At 38.8% G+C, this 20,028-nt stretch overlaps 1 protein-coding gene and 2 long non-coding RNA genes across 19 annotated transcripts in view; all 3 read left to right on the top strand.

The window, feature by feature from the left end:
- The window catches only part of DCAF5 (DDB1 and CUL4 associated factor 5), a 101,283-nt gene that overhangs the window by 12,747 nt on the left and 68,508 nt on the right, over window positions 1–20,028 (top strand).
- LOC144330342 (uncharacterized) lies at window positions 1,353–19,762 on the top strand. The gene is made up of 2 exons (XR_013396409.1): window positions 1,353–2,099; window positions 18,864–19,762. It is a non-coding gene; the product is annotated as an uncharacterized LOC144330342 (long non-coding RNA).
- Window positions 2,576–5,273, top strand: LOC144330336 (uncharacterized). Its single transcript, XR_013396403.1, has 2 exons — window positions 2,576–2,908; window positions 3,222–5,273. It is a non-coding gene; the product is annotated as an uncharacterized LOC144330336 (long non-coding RNA).

Raw genomic sequence — 20,028 nt, 5'->3', positions numbered from 1 at the left:
TTGCTCTTCCTGTCAGTTTTCTTAAATCAGAGATTTAGGGAAAGACTTGACAATAGTCGTTTGTCACTTTAGTTACCTGATCTTCCCATGCCTTCATGTTCACTTTCCCTGCCACTTTATTCATTCCTTGCAGTGTTGAATACCAGATATTTTTTCTTTTCTTTTTCTTTTTTTCTTTCTTTCTTTCTTTCTTTTTTTTTTTTTGAGACAGGATCATGCTCTGTTGCTCAGACCAGAGTGCAATGGCAGTTACGGCTCACTGCAACTTCGACCTTCCATGCTTAAGTGATCTTCCCACCTCAGCCTCCCAAGTAGCTGGGACTGCTGGCATGCACCATCGAGCCCAGCTAATTTTTAAATTTTTCTGTAGAGACAGGGTCTCACTATGTTGCCCAGGCTGGTCTTGAATTACTGGGCCCAAGTGATCCTCCTGCCTTAGCCTTACAAGGTGCTGGGATTACAGATGTGAGCCACCATGCCTGGCCAGAATACCAGAAATTCTATCATATACCTCTCGGGATACAGAGTTGATAATTCATAGATCAAGTCCATGTGTTCTAGTACTGTTTTCCTATTAGGGCCAGTTTAAAAAATGAAAGTTATATTCCAGAGGGCTGGGATTATGTAGGAGTCATTGAGAAAATGGCATCTGAGGAAACTGACAGGTTTATAATGGATCAACATAGCAGAGATAATGTTGGCAGGAGGACTGATTCCCATATTCCCTTCTGCCTCTGCTGGGGCTTCTGCCAGTTGATAAGATGAGGTAAGATTACCTTATAAGGTTCATTAGGTAACTCTACGTCCCCTGCCTGCCTTGTTGACTGTTGGGATCCTTCATAACCAAGCCGATCATATATCCTGATTTACTTGGGATCATCTGAAACTCCCCCATTGTCCCAGTGTAATTATTAGTGTTCCTTTCATTCTTAAAAAGGTCCTAGTTTAAAGGATAAGTTATATGGTCACCTACTTACAATCATTGAACTGTCTGGTGTGCAAGTAAAACCAAAGCCCCAGTCTCTTAGTTCCTCACATTCACCATGGGATGCCTCTAGGAGAAAAGCCTTTAAGCATCCATTCTCCCTACTTCAGGTCTTTCAGCTTCCACTTTTTTCTTTTCTTCTTTTTTTTTTAATTTGAGATGGAGTCTCACTCTGTGGCCCAGGCTGGAGTGCAGTAGCGTGATCTCAGCTCACTGCAACCTTCACTTCCTGGGTTCAAGTGATTCTCCTGCCTCCATGCCTGGCTAATTTTTGTACTTTTAGTAAAGACGGGGTTTCCCCATGTTGGCCAGGCTGGTCTTTGACGGAGTTCAGTCCCTAGGCGGGGGTGATCCACCCGCCTCGGCCTCCCAAAGTTCTGGGATTACAGGCGTGAACCACCGCTCCTGGCCTCAGTTGCCACTTTTAAGGTACCAGATAGAGGCTGAGAAGCAGAGTGGTTAGTCACTTGCCTTTTTATTAGAAAGGAGACAAAAAAGGCCAAAACCATTATGAACATGCCAGATCCAGAGCCTTATGTTACTCCATCCTTTCTATATACATCATCTTGTAGTTCTTATTATACTGTTTACTTGTACTTTTTTTTTTTTTTTACAGTCTTCCAATGGGTTGTTGTTCTTTGTAGAGTTGATTTTGAGAAAGGTATTTTGAGGAATGATTCTCCACTGAATTGAAGTTTTTTCTGAGGAGTGTTTAACTAAAAGTAGATGTGATATTGATATTAAGACCATGTTACAATTATCTGTAAAATATGAATGATAAAAAATAAGAATTAAATAAGCAAGAGAAAAATGTTATAGGCTTAATTTTTTGGGATAGCTGTCCAGCACCAGAGTATATTTGGAGTAACAGTTGGTGCCCTCAAGTGGCCTTGAGAAGAATTTTCAGGAATTGTAGTTTTTCAGGTATATGGCTGTCGAATGTCTTTGTCTTCTCTCTTTCTCTCTCTCTCTCTCTTTTTTTTTTTTTAAAGACAGAGTCTTATTCTGTCTCCCAGGCTGGAGTGCAGTGATGCTCTCTTGACTCACTGCATCCTCCGCCTCCCGGGTTGAAGCAATTCTGGTGCCTCAGCTTCCCAAGTAGCTGAGATTATAGGTGTGCACCACCATGCCCAGCTAATTTGTTGTAGTTTTAGTAGAGATGGGGTCTCTCTACATTGCCCAGGCTGGTCTCAAACCCCTGAGCTCGGCCTCCCAATGTGCTGGGATTACAGGCGTGAGCCACTGCACCCGGCCTCTCTGTCTCCTTCCTTCCTTCCTTCCTTCCTTCCTTCCTTCCTTCCTTCCTTCCTTCCTTCCTTCCTTCCTTCCCTTTTTCTCCCTCCCTCCCTTCTTTCCTTCCTTCCTTCCTTCCTTCCTTCCTTCCCTTTTTCTCCCTCCCTCCCTCCCTTCTTTCCTTCCTTCCTTCCTTCCTTCCTTCCTTCCTTCCTTCCTTCCTTCCTTCCTTCCTTCCTTCCTTCCCTCCTTCCCTTTTTCTCCCTCCCTCCCTTCTTTCCTACCTTCTCTTTCTCCTTTGTTTCCCTTTCCCTCCCTCCCTCCTCCTTCCCTTCCTTCTCCTTTTCTCTTCTCTCTCTTTTTTTTTTTTTTTTTTTTTTTGAGACAGGGTCTTATTCACTCTGTCAGTGGCGCTGACAGGCTGTAGTGCAGTGGCGTGATCTCAGCTCACTGCGACCTCCACCTCCCGGGTTCAAGCCATTCTCCAGCTAATTTTTTAGTGTTTTTAGTAGAGACAGGGTTTCACCATTTTGGTCAGGCTGGTCTTGAACCCCTGGCCTCAAGTGATTCACCTGCCTCAGTGTCCCAAAGTACTGGGATTACAGACATGAGGCACTGTGCCCAAGCCGCCTTTTCTTTTTTTCTTTTCTTTCTTGTAAGACAGAGTCTTGCTTTGTTGTTCAGGATAAAGTGCAGTGGCATGATCATAGCTAACTGAAGCTTCGACCTCCTAGGCTTCATTGATCCTCCTGCCTCAGCCTCCCACGTAGCTAGGACTATAGATGTGCATCACCACGTCCAGCTAATTTTAATCTCTATGTTGCCCAGGCTGGTCTTGAACTCCTGGCCTCAAGCGATCTTCCCACCCTGCCTCCCAAAGTGTTGGGATTACAAGTGTGAACCACTGCACCTGGATAGAATGTCTTTCTTGTTTTCTTCTTTCTCTCTCTCTCTATTTCTGTTTCTTTCCTTTTTTGAGACAGGGTTATGCTCTGTTGCCCAGGCTGGGGTGCAGTGGTGTGATCACAGCTCACTGCAGCCTCCACCTCCTCGGCTCAAGTGATCCTCCCACCTCAACCTCTGGAATAGCTGGGACTGCAAGCATGTGCCACCACACCTGACTAATTTTTTAAGTTTATTTTTTCTAAAGACGGGGTCTCACCACGTTGCACAGGCTGATTTTGAACTCTTGGGCTCAAACAATCCACCCACCTCAGTCCCCAGGGTGCTGGGATTACAGGCATGAGCCACTGTGCCTGGCCCTAGAATGTGTTTCATGTTGTGAAATGTTTAAGTGATCTGGTTGGAGTCCTGTTTTCACCACTCTTATTTGTGATCTTATGCTTCTGATGTCTCTGTAGAATCATAGAATTTTGTTGCTGGAAAGGACTAATAATCATCTAATAGAAGTCTTTAATTTTACATCTAAGTAAACAAAGGAGCAAAGAGGTAAAGTGATTTGCTCAGTAGGTTACAGCTAGTGAGTAGTACAATCAGGATTAAGCTCTGGGTCTTCTGACCTTTTCCCTCAAAAGGGAAAGTTACAAGGTTCTGCATTTATAAAGGACTTGCTCAAGTAAAGTGTTAAACTCCTAAGTGGCTTACTCTGCCAGTACATTCTGTCTGCAGTTTCATTGCCTGTGAACATGGTTTTGATTAAATTGGTGATGCCCTATTATTTTACAGATGAGTAGGTAGAAATTTTTCAGGGTGGAGGCCAACTGTCACTCTGGTTGAGTCTCCAGTTTTAATTCTCAGCCTGCTGAGCTATAGTTCCTTACTTTGGAAAGTCTTTGTTTCCTTCCAAGAACATTACTCAGAAGGAGGAATTCTTTGCAAATCCAGATGCCTGTCAAAATCATGTTACACAACTTCCCCCATTCTGAATTTCCATTCAAGTCTTGTATCTAAATTCCAGTTGTATCTTGGTGTTACAAGTTAAAGCTAAGTGACTAATTGGAACCTTTGAGGATTGCTATGTTCCTTTTTTTTTAAATAGGTGTCTTGACTACGTTGATGGCTTAGCACAGATACCTCATTTATATCACTTGCTGCCACAGATGACTCAAGTGTGTGCTTTGCCTTAGACGTACAGTAGTCCCTCCTCATCTGTGGGGGATGAGTTTCAAGCCCCGCTATGGATGCTTGCAACTGCAGATGGTACTGAACCCTATGTATACTATGTTTTTTTCTTATGTATACATACCTATGATAAAATTTAATTTGTAAATTAGGCACAGTAATACATTAACAACAATAGTAATAAAGTAGAACATTTACAATATTATACTGTAATAAAAGTTATGTGAATGTGGTCTCTCTCTCTCAAAATATCTTGACTGTAATATTTTCAGACCCTGGTTGACTTCCGGTAACTGAAACTAGAGAGTGAAATCATGGGCAAAGGGGGTTACTGTACTGGCGAGAAACAAGTGAAGTTTGAGTGTTTGGCAGCTAGCCCCTGATTTAGTCTCAGAGTTGACTACTTTGTTTAAATCTGCTGGTGGGTGGCTGGGTGTAGTGTGCATTCCTAGAAGTGTTAGGGCCTTCACTGATTCAGTCTTTTTAGAATTGCCAAAAAAGAGACAAGAAAGCTTTATTATGTTGTTAATTTTGTGTATACAAGGAATTTTGCAAAAGTCCAGACAGGAAGTGTTCTTATGTACAAAACTAAAAAAGGAATAATCAGAAATTGCTCATAGAATGGATGAAGAGTATTTGATATAATCAGGAAAGCGTAATGTCCAGGTTAGTCCTCTATGGCAGAAGAGGTAAGACTGGAGATGAAGACAATCTGTGATCTGGAAGTACCTGGCAATGCATCGTCCACTAACTTAGTAACTTTCCTTCCTGGTGTTGAGGGCCTAAGAACCTGTTTTTAGTATCACCCAGCTCTATTTAAGGAACTTTTATTCTTGGACATGTCACTAATTCCATCCTTTACTATGGAGAATTGCCTGTTGAAATCATACAAGTCATCAGCATATGGTACTTATAAGATAGGCCCCCCACCCATTCCTAATTTAAACAACCGTTATGTATTAACTACAGGAAATTTGGAAAATAGATATTTAAAGGAAAAAAGAAGTAATTCCACTTAGGAAGACCATTGTTAATATTTGGAACATGTTGTAGCCTTTTTGATACACATTTAGTATACATATATTAGACATATAATTGAAAGTAGGCCACCTCTGTTATTTTGTAATATTAAGATTAATATTTTAAAACAATATTTTTTCATATATCGTTGCATATTCTTTTAAAGCAGGGTTTCTCAACGTGAACATTACTGACATTTTGGGCTGGATAAGTCTTTGTTATGAGGAGCTGTCCTGTGCACTATAGGATATTTAGTAACATTCCTGGCCTCTACCCAGTATATGCCATTAGCAGTTGTGACAACCAAAAATGTCACATATTGTCAAGGATGATTTTCCCTGGGGGAAAAAAATCACCTGGGTTGAAAACCAGTGTCCTAAAGTAACAGTTCTCAAACTGAAAAAATGCTAGTTTTCATAAGCGAAAAAACATTAAATAGTAAAAACAGTATATTTTCCAAAATTAAAAAAATAGCGAGGAGAGTGTCATTGTTACATTTTCCCAAATCTCTGTGTATCTGTCATAATAAAAGGCATTCACATTTAATCTGTTGCAAAATATTGCTTTAGCTGAAGTATATAAAGAAAATTATAGGCTGGGTGCTATGCCTCCTGCCTGTAATCCTAGCAGTTTGGGAGGCTGAGGCGGGAGGATTTCTCTAGTCCAGGAGTTCGAGACCAGCTTGAGCAACATAGCAAGACTCTATCTCTACAAAAAAGAAAAAAATTAGCCAGGCATGGTGATGTGCACCTGTAGTCTCTCAGCTACTCTGGAGGCTGAGGTAGGAGGATCACTTAAGCCTGGGAGGTTGAGGCTGCAATGAGCTATGATAGCCCCACTGCACTCCAGCCTGGGTAACAGAGTGGGACCCTGTATCCAAAAAGAAAAAGCTTTACACATCAGTATTTATAAAAGGGAAGAGCATGTTAATGACTTAGATAACTGTATTCTTCCTTAATACTGTATCAAAACTCAACAAGTGGAAGTTTCTTAAAGATTAGTTGCAATGTAGAATATAAAACCGTATCAAATAATTTGTCATAGCCTGTTACATTGTTACATTAAAATCCATTAATCTGTCTTAAACTTTGGGTCTTTCCTCCCATGCATCGTTTTATAATGTCATACATTGATCATTTGGAAAATACTGGTTCACTGAGTTTTTCAGATTTTCCAAATCTTGACACATTTCATTGTATATTTTAAAAAGTCACATCTATTGACATTACCACCAGTCTCATCAGAAGAGCCTCTATGTATTGGGAAGTGGTTACATTCACCATGGTGAATACAATTTTTCCAAAATTTTTATTTTTACTTGAAAGCTTGAATTTTATCATTGGCCGCAAATACTGCCAATTATTTTCCTTGAAGTGACAGGCTCGTCTTATTCATTTTTGAGAAAATATTACCAAATACCCAAGTCTGAATAACCATAGTTTTTCAGTAATTTCAAGTAAAATGTTATTCGTGAAAAAAGCAGCCAGTTCAGTTCACAATGCAAACTATCTCATACATACGTTTTCACAAAATAGGTATTGTTTTTCAGTGTGCAGTAGAAGTGTTTTATGTGTACTTTCCATTTTGTCATACAAAGTATTTAGATGTGTACTCTGGTTGAAATTTGATACAATTATTTTTACTGCTTCATCAAGGCACTCCTGAGTGAATGTGGCATTTGTGTCTTATTGTGAATGAGTGGCAGTTAAAGAATACACTAATGAATAGTACAATTTGCTGTCACTGCTGTAGTGCCAAGGCACCAGTGGTTTTACCCACCATTGCTTTTGCATTGTCAGTACAGTTTCAACACAGTGAAAAAGGCAGATAACATTGTAGTGTTGTTGCGAAAAGAGTTTTGACTTTGCAGACCTTCTGGGATCCATGGAACACACTTTGAGAACAACTGTTCTGAAGCATATTATGACATCGTATCCTTTCAAGTGTCTATATCAGAATTTAACCAATTCTGTCTTGTTTCTTCTATTTTTTTTTTTTTTTTTGCTTTTATCACAATCCTTGTAGCTAAATTCAAGGGCAAAAATATTTTCCCTTAGAATAATATCTTTAGAAGTGGAATTCTGAGTCAATGGGTATGAATATTTTTTGTATTTTTAAGATACATTTGATATATATCACCCAATCACCCAATTGTCCTCCAAGATGGTTAAACCAGCTTATTTACACTTGTACCAATGTATTATGAGACTGCATCGTGGCTACAGATGGGCATTATTTTATCTTAACCAATTCAGTCAGAATATTGGCATCATCTAAAAAGCGTATTATGACTTCTTATACAACTGGCCTTGATTACTAGTGAGTCTGAATATTTTAAAGTTTTGGCCATTTTGTAGTCTTCCTTTAGACCGATTACAGTGCAACTGATTAGGTTGTAACTTTCTTTGTTAAAACAGTCACATTCTCCTAATTCCTTTTGAGATTATTCCCTAGTTAACCCTGTTTGCATTTGGGTGTATATCAAATTGCAGCCTCTGATTTAGAGTCCCTCTCTTAAGGAGGTCGTAAATGTGCCTTTTTCCAAATTTCAGAAATTTGAGCCCCACGTTTTTCACTTTTGTTATATTTAAGGAGTATCACCTGTGCTATTAACATTTTTTTCTAAGTTGATTTTCCTTATAAACAGTATTTGAAAGGAAACTTGATATTACTATAAAGTCTACTAAGTCACGGTTTTATGTGCTAGTTGTTTTTTTCTAGTACACCTTAAAATACATAATTATTAAAATCATTTCTGTCTAAAATCATCCAGTGGCCTTTGTTTACCACACTTTAGGAAGAGCAGGGGCTTTGGACTCAAACATCTTGGATTTGAATCCCACTCTGCTTGTAACTAGTGGTGTGCTCTTGGGCAGGTGAGTCTAACCTCTTTGTGCTTCAGTTTCCTCACTGGCAAAATGGGGATGTTCAAAGATGAACTCTTAGGTGCCTTACATCTCTACTCTGTGACTCTGGTATAAGAAGAAAGGGATATTTGAATATTTGTGGATTTCTTTCTCTGTTTCTGATCAGGAATTAGAGACATTGTCTAGGGTTAGTATTTCAAAACCCTAACTTGATTAAATTCCACTGCTATTAGTCATCTGATTTTGGAGAAACCATTTCATTTTATGGGGCTCTAACTGTCTAGTTAGGGTATTACTGCTGCTTTAATACTTCCTATTTATTGTAAAGTACTTCTAGCTAGGAGCTAAGGCAAGCCAGGACCTCACTTTTAACATGTTTAAAATGGGGATAATGTTTCTGTTCTACTTACCTCATTAGAGACATGGAAAAATGAGATAATAGGTAGATAAGTGGACTCAGCTTTTAGCAGAAGGGTACTAGGTAAAGATAGGGTGTCAGCAAAAGTAATGCCTGTAGATGTTATCCCTTCTATAGATACTTCTGTAGTGAAGAGCAAGATACGTGTGACACCACCTCTCCTATCTCTCCAGACCTGCCTGTACCCCTCCCTCTTCCCTGCCTACTGGTTTCGATTTGGGAAGTGCCATTGAACAGCAGTTTTGTGACCTTGGGCAAATCACTCAACCTTAACTATCCGTGGGCCAAAAATTGGGAGATCTGACAACCTTGAGTCTGTATTTCTCTATGGCAACAACTGGCTAGAGCTGAATGGTGGCTTATCTTTTAAAAATACAGATATATTCTTCAGTCTGTCACTTAATCTGGCAAGTCTGACTCATTTACTTTGCTGCCTGGCCTCTTTGCGAGGCTGGATTGCATTATGGTAAGGAGCATGGTTTCTGGAGCCACATTACCTAGATTCAGATCCCAACAATGACTGTTGGTAGCTGTGTACCCCTTCATATTATGTAGCTTTTCTGTAGTTTCATGTGAATTCCTACTTCGTGGGGTTGTTTAAAGGATTGGAAGAGCCACTACATATAAGACCCTTAGGATAGTCCCTGACCCAGAGTAAACTTAACTGATATTAGTTGTTTGAGTTCAAATAGCATAATAATTAGCTGACATTTATCTAGCTCTTAATATGTATCAGGCACTGGTCCAAGTCTTTCACACAGATCTATCTCATTAATCCTAAAGGTAATACTGTGAAATAGGTAGTGTTGTTTTCTCAGTTTTACAGATGGAAAGACTATAATTTAGAGAAGTTAAGTAACCTATCTAAAGGCACACAGCTAGTAGGTGCTGGCAACATTGAGAGTTGACCCTGTGTTTGTATATCCTAATCCTGTGGGTTTTTTCTTATTATTCTTTCCTGTGTCTTACTACATGGAGACTAAGCCTGTGGGTTTGAATGCTGTGCTGTGCTATGCTGCCCCACATTATATCCACCTCTAAAATAGGTCTAATCACAGAAGTGGCTGACTTGAGTAAATACAGCTTAGCGTTCTTAATGTTTTTGTAAGTGATTTGAGGAGAGAATGAATATAAAATTTCCAAAATTTATATATGATGTTAGTTCCTTCAGGCAGTGAAATGCAAAACAATAGGAGATAAATAAACTACAGAAAACTTTTTTGGGCTGGATGGGGTGAGTGAATAGAAAAATGGTAACTGAATTTCAGGGTAGGTACTCATGAAGAAAGATAAACTGTTTGTAGAATGATGTGCTCCGAGATACTTAATAAGGACTTGAGAGTTATTTTAGGCTACTATTTGAAGGTTAAAAAGGCCAGCAAACATTTCACACCCATTAGGATGCTATTATCCAAAAAAGCAGAATAAAAAGAGTTGGCAAGGATATGGAGAAATTGGAACTCTTGTACATTGTTGGTGAGAATATAAAATGGGACAGCCACTGTGGAAAACAGTATGGCAATTCCTCAGAAAGTTAAAAACAGAATTACCATATGGATCCAGCAATTTCACTTCTGGTTATATACCCAAAAGAATTTAAAGTAGGGGCTCAAACAGATATTTGTACACTAATGTTCAGAGTGGCATTATTCACAATAACTGAAAGGTAGAAGCAACCCAAGGGTCCATCAGTGGATGAATAGATAAAGTGTAGTCTATACATACAATGAAATATTATTATTCAGCCTTACAAAGGAATGAAATTGACACACACTACAGCGTGGATAAACCTTGAAGACATTGTGCTAAGTGAATGGTGTCTAGAGGGAGAATGGCAGTTGTCAGCGGGAAGGGGTAGTTCTGGAAATAAAGTGTGGTGAGGGTTGCACAACAATGTGAAAATGTGAATGTAGTTAATGCCACAAAACTCTATACTTAAAAACAGGTAAAATCATTAAAATGAAAAAAAAAAAAAAAAAAAAAAAAAAGACTGGAAAGTGCTTTTCTTCCTTGTGTAAAGCTCCAGAACATTCCTTATTTGGAATGCTAGGTGCTGTTCTGTCCTCTGCATGTTGGTAGAATGGATACAACTTAGTTTTAGGCTCCAGGCCCAGCTCTTTGGATTATTAGCAAGTCATTTTATAATCTCTGATATGTGTCTAGAAAAAGGGCCCACATAATCCTTACCTCACAAGCGAGGATAAAATGGATATGTATGTGACTGAATTTCTATACAAATGTCAATTATTTTCAACTTTGGAAAAATAACAAAACAGACTTATTTTCCATCCACTGACGTAGCTGGGCTGTGTGTCACACAGACTGTGCCTCTGTAATGCGCTGCAGCTTCTTGGAGCTTAGGAGAGGTATAGTTAACACAAAAGGAGGTTTGGTCTTACACAGTACACTCACTGAAGAGGAATAAATGGGCTGAGAAGAAAGCCAGGCTGAATGATTTTCCTTTAGTCTTCACAGTTGTTAAAAAAAAAAAAAAAGAAAGAAAAAACTTCAGCAATATAAAAGGGTATTAAGTAAAATTGCTATCTGCAAGAGATGACCTCTGCTAACCATTTTGCATCTGTCTTTGTATGTATAAATTTGTGTATGTTTTTGTGTAATTGTATCATACTATTCATATTCTTAATGCTACCTAAAACAAGGTTTGAAAAATTAGGACAAATTCATGGGTGATACTTTAGGGACACAAGGACATTTTGAGAGCTGTGTGCACCTAATGTATATCACACTAGGCTAAATGTTTTTGCAGACGTTATCTCACAACACACAACAAGCCTGGGAAACATTTGGTATTTTCTCCATTTTACAATAAAAAAAATTAGGGTAGAGGAGTAGAATAACCAGGACACATAAATGGTGAAACCAAGATTTGAATCAGGTACTTTTATTCCAGAGCTTGCACTTCCTGTATCCTTCTATAGCACCATCTTTGCTGCCTCTCGAAGATGAAACCCCAAGCTCTGTATCTACTCCCATTGTGTTACTTGTTAAAAGAATGTTTTGAACAATTAATACAGTCACTAATACTTTATATTTTAGAAATTGTTCCATGTGAGTATAAACAGAGCTGCCTCATGCTTTTATTTATTTATTTAGGCTGCATTGTACATATATAAATAGTAAACTTTCTTGCATTTTTTTATTGTGAAATATGTACAACATAAAATTTACCATTTTAACCATTTTTAAGTGTACTTACTGTTCAGTAGTATTAATTACATTCATGTTGTGCAACCATCACCACATCCATCTTTAGAATTTTTCATTTTGCACAACAGAAACTACCCATTAAACTAATAACTCCCCATTCCTCTTTTCTCCAGCCCCTGGCCACTGCCGTTCTACTTTGTCTCTGATTTGAGTATTCCTCATGTAAGTGGAATCATACAATATTTGTCCTTTTGTGTCTGGCTTATTTTATTAAACAATAATTTTAACCAGACTTCTATTGATGGACATTTAAATTATTATTCTTTTGCTCTTCAAACAATTATCAGTTCCAGGAGCATTTGATCCAGAATTTCAGACTGCTTTCTCAGTTCTATGCTTGGCGGGCTTTTGAGGAAACCCAAAGCAAGTCCTTACCTCAGCTTTTCTGAGCAATAAAATAAGAAGAATGTTAAATAATTACTTTTGTTATAGTGTGTTGTAAGGGCTTGCTTAGTTTCTGCTTATAGCTTGGGACCCTTTGGGAAAGGGTACTCTTTAAGGATAAAGGTTTTCTATAACTACAAAGCTGCTGCCACAATGTGATTATGGTACATTTTTTGATGAATTAGTGATTTTAGTGCAGAATGAAACCAACCCGAAAAACCAAAATCAGAGTATGTAGTTGTATTTTCTTGGGGTTCTCAGATGAGTTGAAGGTAAGCAATTGTTTGTGAGAAAACCAGGCTTAGAAGGCCTGGCCTCTGCTTGTCTTTGCCTGGCACTGGCACTGAGAAGAAAGGGAAGGTCTAGCCTTCCCAAGAAGTCTCTGTGCTCCACCTCCGGTGCCCCAGAGAGGCTGGGGCTGGGCTCCCTCTCCTGAGGCTGACCCCATTCTCATCCAACTGCCAGGCCCATGGGGCTGGCTTAAATGGTCTGAAATGATCCTAAATATTCTTCACTTGGATAATTTGCAGGTCAGTCTCTCTCTCTGGAACTAAACAATAAATCTCTGCCTTTCTGAACTGATAAGGTGATTAAGGGAGACAACTGTAGAGCTTCTTTTGCGTCTGAACTGACTTTCCCTTGCTTCACCAGCCCTCCTTTGCTTTGTTGAGTCAGAGGCTTGGGCACAGCTGTTTGTTTAGCTCCCTCTGCTGGCTGAAAAGCAGCCTAACGGTTTCACATTATGGCTCAATTTGTACTGGCTGTTTTTCTGCCAAGGCATACTTGAAAAGTGCCGTCTTTGCATAGGGATCTTAATACCTTGCCTAAAGGAATGAGAAGTTGAGTGGGGTAAGGGGGTGTGTTTAGCTTACATCTTCTGATGCTAACCTTGAGGGCAAAGTCAAGAAGCAGGCCCCATCACAGCGATAATTTTTGCCTCAGTGATTCCAATCTCCCATGGACTTTGACTGTCATCATCATGTTCGTTACTAAGGACACATCATTTAAAATGATCCCAAGACATTTAACAAATAGCCATGAATTTTAAATTACTGAGTACTTGGCAAAATGAAATCATCCTATAAATGCCTAGAATGAACATCAAAGATTATTGCTGTCTGGGTGATGGGGGGAGACCTTAGGCTCAGAATGGTTATGAGTTGGACACAAACATATAGATATTCTGGTTTCTTTTTTTTTTCTTTTAGTAGAGACAAGGTCTCACTATGTTGCCCAGGCTGATCTCCAACTCCTGAGCTCAGGTGATCCTCCCACCTCGACCTTTGAAAGTGCTGGGATTACAGATCCTCCTACCTCGACCTCCCAAAGTCCTGGCATGAGACGCTGGGCCTGGCAGATATTCTGTTTTTGTTTTCGTTGTTGTTGTTTGTTTGTTTTGAGATCAAGTCTTGCTCTTTCACCCAGGTTGGAGTGCCGTGGCACGATCTCTGCTCACTGCAACCTCTGCCTCCAGGGTTCAAGTGATTCTCCTGCCTCATGCTCCCCAGTAGCTGGGACTACAGGCGCACAATATTCTGCTTTTACTTAAGCTGCTTCAATTTAGGAGAGACTGTGCTGTGGGTCGTAGTGAGCCATGAGTATCCCAGCCCATCCTGCAGAGTCTTGTTTTCTTTTGTCTTTTTCTATCATGAACATTAAACGTAATCCAAAACTCTTTATTATGGAAATGTTCAGCTGGGCTCACGCCTGTAATCCCAGCACTTTGGGAGGCCAAGGCAGGCAGATCACTTGAAGTCAGGAGTTGGAGACCAACCTGGGCAACATGGTGAAACCCTGCCTCTTGAAAAAAATACAAAAATTAGCTGGGTGTCATGGTGCTCACCGGTAGTCCCAGCTACTCAGGAGCCGAGGCAGGATAATCAGTTGAACCTGGGAGGTGGAGGCTGCAGTGAGCTGAGATCGTGCCACTGCACTCCAGCCTGGGCGACAGAGTGAGACTCTCTCAAAAAAAAAAAAAAATTTTGTTCAAGCATACACAAAAGTAAAATAGTATAGTGTATGTATCTACAGCAGTTTTCCATATTTTATTGATAATCTATCCCTCTACTTTTTTTTTCTGGAATGTTTATAGGAAATTCCAGACATACTCCATTTCACCCACCTCAGTATGCATCTCTAATTGATGAGGATTTTTTTCTTTTTTAACATAACCATAGTAGCATTAATAATACTTAAGAGATGTAACAATACTTCCTTAATATCATGAAATATTTAAACAAAGTAGAGAGATACCAATCGGATTTGACAAAATGTTGATAATTTGTTAAATTTACTTCCAATCTATCATTATTACTGGTAGAAGGATTTACTTATGATCTTTTGTTTTTAAGACTTTATTTATTTTAGAGAAGTTTCAGGTTCACAGCAAAATTAAGAGAAAGGTACGGAGGTTTTCCATGTTCCCCTTATTCCCACACCTGCATAGCCTCCCCCATTGTCAACATCTTCCACCAGAGTGGTAAATTTGTTAAAATTGATAAACATATACTGACACATCATAAACACCCAGAGTCCCAATGTTCAAAAAATGAAACTTAGGGTTCACTTTTGGTGTATATTCTATGGGTTTGGACAAATGTAATGACATGCATCCATCATTACAATATCATACAGAGGATTTTTACTGCCCTAAAAATCTTCTCTGCTCCATATATTCAACCCCTGCCTCCAAGCCCTGGCAATTACTGATCTTTTTGTTGTCTCCATGATTTTGTCTTTTCCAGAGTATCATAGAGTTGAAGTCATACAGTCTGTAGCCTTTTCAGTTTGGCTTTTTTCATTTTGTAATGTGTACTTAAGGTTTCTCCATGTCTTTTCACTGCTTGATATTTCATTTCTTTTTGTCACTGAATAAGTTTCTGTTGTCTGATTGTACCACAGTTGATTTATCCATTTACCTACTGAAGGACATCTTGGTTGCTTACAAGTTTTGGCAATTGTGAATAAAGCTGTCGTAAAATAAATCCATGTACAGGTCTTTGTGTAGATACTAAGTTTCAACTCCTTTGGTTAAATACCAAGGAGCATGATTGCTGGATTGCATGATGAGAGTACATTTAGTTTTGTATGAAACTGCCAAACTATCTTCAAAGGTGGATGTACCATTTTGCAATCCCACCAGCAATGAATGAGATTGCCTGTTGTTCCACATCGTGACCCGCGTTTGGTGTCATCTAGGTTTTCTCCTACTATCTTCTAGGAGTTTTATAGTTTTGCGTTTTACATTTAGATTTATGATCAATCTTGAGTTAATTTTTATGAAGGGTGTAAAGTCTATCTAAATTCATTTTTATGCATGTGGATATTGAGATGTTTCAGCACCATTTGTTGAAAAGACCCTTTTTGCTCCATTGTTTTGTCTTTGCTCTGTGGACAAAGATCAGCTGATTATACCTATGTGGGTCTATTTTTGGCCTCTCTATTTTGTTCCATTGATCTATTTGTGTATTTGTTTGACAGTATTATACTGTCTTGATTACTGTATCTTTGTAGTAACCTGAAGTCAGGTAATGTCAGTCCTCCAACTTTGTTCTTCAAAATTGTGTTGACTGTTGTGGGCCTTTTGCCTCCCCTATAAATGTTAGAATCATTTTGTTGATATGCATAAAATGATTTGCTGAGAATTTGAGTGGGATTGCATTGAATCCATAGATGAAGTTGGAAAGAACTGATATCTTAAAAATATTGAGCCTTGGCCGGGCACAGTGGCCCAAGCTTGTAATCCCAGCATTTTGGGAGGCCTAGGTGGGCAGATCACCTGAGGTCAGGAGTTCGAGACCAGCCTGGCCAACATGGTGAAACCCTGTCTCTACTAAAAATACAAAGTTAGCCGGGCATGGTGGCATGTGCCTGTAATCCCAGCTACTCAGGAGGCTGAGGCAGGAGAAGTGCTTGAACCCAGAAGGCAGAAGTTGCAGTGAGCTGAGATTGCACCATTGCACTCCAGCCTGAGCAAAAAAAAAAAAAAGCAAAACTCCGTCTTTAAAAAAAAAAAGGAATATCTGTCCATTTATTTAGTTCTTTGGTTTTGTTCATCAGAGTTTTAAAATTTTTCTTATATATTATAAAACTTTGTTAAATTTATACCTAAATATTTTATATTTCAAATTCCACTTATTCATTGCTGGTATATAGGAAAGTGATGAACTTCTGTATATTAACCTTATATCTCCCAATCTTGCTAAAATCACTTCTGTATTTTTTTTAAAGAAACACTACAGATACACTTAAAAGCCTCTTTTACTATGTGTGTTTATCCATAAACAATATGAAGTATTGTTTTTGATATTTAAAAATACATGCTTAAATATTATCCCTTTCATATCCTTTTGAAACTTGCTTTTATTACCATTAGGCTTTCAATATTTATTCATGTTTGTATACATGTTTCTTGTTCATTTTAACTGCTGTATAATATTCCATTGTGTTTAGACTCCATCTATTTTATATTCCAGTGGAATTTATCCATTCCTGAATTGTTAGGTATTTATGTTGTATATAGGTTTTCTTGATATTATGACCAGTGCTTCAGTGAACTTTCTTGTACATTCCCTTGTGCCACTTTGTGAGAATCTGTCTAAATTATAATGTACATTTCCCTGATAACATATAGAATTTGAGATCTATAAAATCTGTTTGGTATTTGGGTTTCCTTTTCTGAATGGTTATATTCTTTGCCTCTTTTCCTATTGGAGTTTTAAGAATTATTTATAGAAATTCTTTGCATCTTCTAGATATTAAGCCATTACCAGTATCGTGCGCTGCAAGAATTCTTATAAATTCAGGCAGTCCTGTCCTGGTCCTTCAGTTTGCTCCACGGGCCAGTTTGCTGGAGTTAAGTCAGCTTCTGTTTTTACTCCTGGGGTCCCTTTATTCTTACTTAACAGTTGAGTTATGCTACTAAGGCGGACAATCCCTTCAACTGTCCATCAGAATGAATTTGCTTTGTCAGTTATGGTTCATTTTTTGTTCAATAAGGCAGTATAGAATAGTGGTTAAGAGTTGGGGCTACAGAGTCTTTACTGCTTGTGTTTGGATCTTAGCTCGATGACTTTATTATGTGATGTTGGCAAATTACTCTTTTGTACTTGGCTTTATCATCTATAAAACCAATGAGGGTAGAACCATTATGATGACCATTTTATGTTTGGTGAAACTGAGGCTAAGGGAGATTAGGTCAGAAACATGAGCAAGTAGAAAAAACATGTGTGCCTCTCTTTTAACTTTTTGCTTTCACTAGAGGCATGAGTATAGAGAAATATTTATTTAACTTAAAAAAATATAGTAGCAGAAGCAGTGATAAGTCCCTGACTCACAGCCTCAGTGTTGGGAGAAAACCATAGGAGTGAAGACTATAGAGAACTGAAGTGTCCATACCTAAGTCTGTTTGTAGTGTGGAAAACCATTTGTGTCATTTTTCATGAAAATAAAGTGACAGAAACCCAAACCATGATTTTCATGACCTTAGCTTGATGTTTTACAGAGTGGTAAATTTGTAAGAAATACATAATTTTGATACTATCCTAGGCCAGAGAACTCATAGTTGAAATAAGCCTATCATAAAGAGAACACTGTGGGCCACACTTAGGGCATCAGTCTGGTATACAACTTGATTTGGACTGATAATGGAAGGAAGAAGAAACTCAAGAAACAAAGGAATTTGGCCAGGCGCGGTGGCTCAAGCCTGTAATCCCAGCACTTTGGGAGGCCGAGACGGGCGGATCACGAGGTCAGGAGATCGAGACCATCCTGGCTAACACGGTGAAACCCCGTCTCTACTAAAAAAATACAAAAAACTAGCCAGGCGAGGTGGCGGGCGCCTGTAGTCCCAGCTACTTGGGAGGCTGAGGCAGGAGAATGGCGTGAACCTGGGAGGCGGAGCTTGCAGTGAACTAAGATCACGCCACTGCACTCCAGCCTGGGCGACAGAGCAAGACTCTGTCTCAAAAAGAAAAAAAAGAAACAAAGGAATTCAAGTAGCAAAGACAATTTCTTTCTAGGAGAAGGAGAATAAGTAGAATAAGTATGATTTGGCTTCTGTATCTTCTTCTATTTTTTTATTATAAAAAGAAATCTGCTGTGGCAAAAAGTGAAGCAGTATAGGAAGGTATAAAGTAAAAATTAAAACATAAAAGTTTTCCAATAGTATATACCCAAATTAAAAGGAGGGATTCAAAAAGTTATTTGTACACTCGTGTTCATAGCAACATTATTCACAATAGCCAAAAGATGGAAATAACCCAAATGGTCATCGATGGATTAGTGGAGAAACAAAATATGCATACAAATATATATATGATAGAATACTATTCAGCCTTAGAAAGCAAAGAAATTCTGATACATGTCACAGCCTGGATGCACTTTGAAGACATTATGCTAAGAGAGTGAACCAGACCTAGGAGGAGAAATATTGTGTGATTCAACTTATATGAGGTTCCTAGAGTAGACAAATCCTTAGAGGCAGAAAGTAGAATAGTGACTACTTGCCCGGGTGCAGTGGTTCACGCCTGTCATCCCAGCACTTTGGGAGGAACGAGGCGGGTGGATCACAAGGTCAGGAGTTTGAGAACAGCCTGGTCGGTCAACATAGTGAAACCCCTTCTCTATTAAAAATACAAAAAATTAGCTGGGCGTGGTGGCGGGCACTTGTAATCCCAGCTACTCGGGAGACTGAGGCAGGAGAATCACTTGAACCCAGGAGGTGGAGGTTGCAGTGAGCCAAGATTGCGCCACTGCACTCCATATTCCAGCCTGGGCAACAGTGTGAGACTCCATCTCAAAAAAAGAAAAGAAAAGAAAAGAACAGTGATTACTAGGCGCTGGGAGGAGTTATTGTTTGTTGGGTATAGAGTTTTCAGTTTGGGGTGATGAAAAAGTTCTGAAGGTGAATAATGGCAATGGCTGTACAACAGCGCAAATGTACTTAAAGGCAGTGAATTGTACACTTGAAAATGGGTAAAATGGTAAGTTACATGTATATATATTTTACCACCATAAAAAGTCTCCCAACACCAGCCTACCAGTTATAGTTGGCACTGTAAACAACTTCTTTTATAGCCATCTAGATAAGGCTATGCAAATACAAGCACAGATACAAGATTATAAGCATACTCTCAATGCTCATTCTTTGGAACACTCATTTATGTGCCAGGTATTTCCCAGTGAACAAAACTGACAAGGTTCCTGCTGTCATGGAGCTTTTAAAAATTTTGTTTTATGCAAATGGATATTGATGTACATACTGTTTATACCTCATTTTCCCCCTTAACAAGTATCTTTGGACATCTTTCTGCATTAGCTCTTATATAGATCTAACAACTTAATGGCTTCATAGTATGCCCTTGTATGGATGTGCTATCATTTGTGGCTGCATTTTTCATTGAATGGAGGAGGGGAGGCGGAGGTATAGAGCTTGCTATGGTTTGCTGCTGTTGTAAATTAAATTTTTATTAGGAAAATAGTATAGCCTTCTTATAAAAAGTGCAAGAAAAGTAAAAGTAAAAAGTAAAAGTGAGAAAAGAAAAACAGCAACAACCCACCCAGACCCAAAGTTACACAGAGTTAAGAGCTGTGCTGAGCCGTATTCTGTCTAGATCCTATTACTGTAAGAGGCAGGTGATCTCTTAGTTACCATTTGTATGGTGTCCCACAGTCAATGAGATCACATTAAGAAGATTGCTTTGAAAACCATTATGCTAGAAATATTATGGAAGTCATCTCAGGTTCTATTAAACAAATAAAAAGGACTTCCATGAAGGGATTCTGGGTAGCAAATGAAGAAATATTTAAGC

This window comes from Macaca mulatta, chromosome 7 (assembly GCF_049350105.2).
Source record: "Macaca mulatta isolate MMU2019108-1 chromosome 7, T2T-MMU8v2.0, whole genome shotgun sequence".
Lineage (NCBI taxonomy): Eukaryota > Metazoa > Chordata > Mammalia > Primates > Cercopithecidae > Macaca > Macaca mulatta.
Note: the sequence above shows the minus strand (reverse complement) of the source record. Positions and strands in the feature narration are given on the sequence as shown.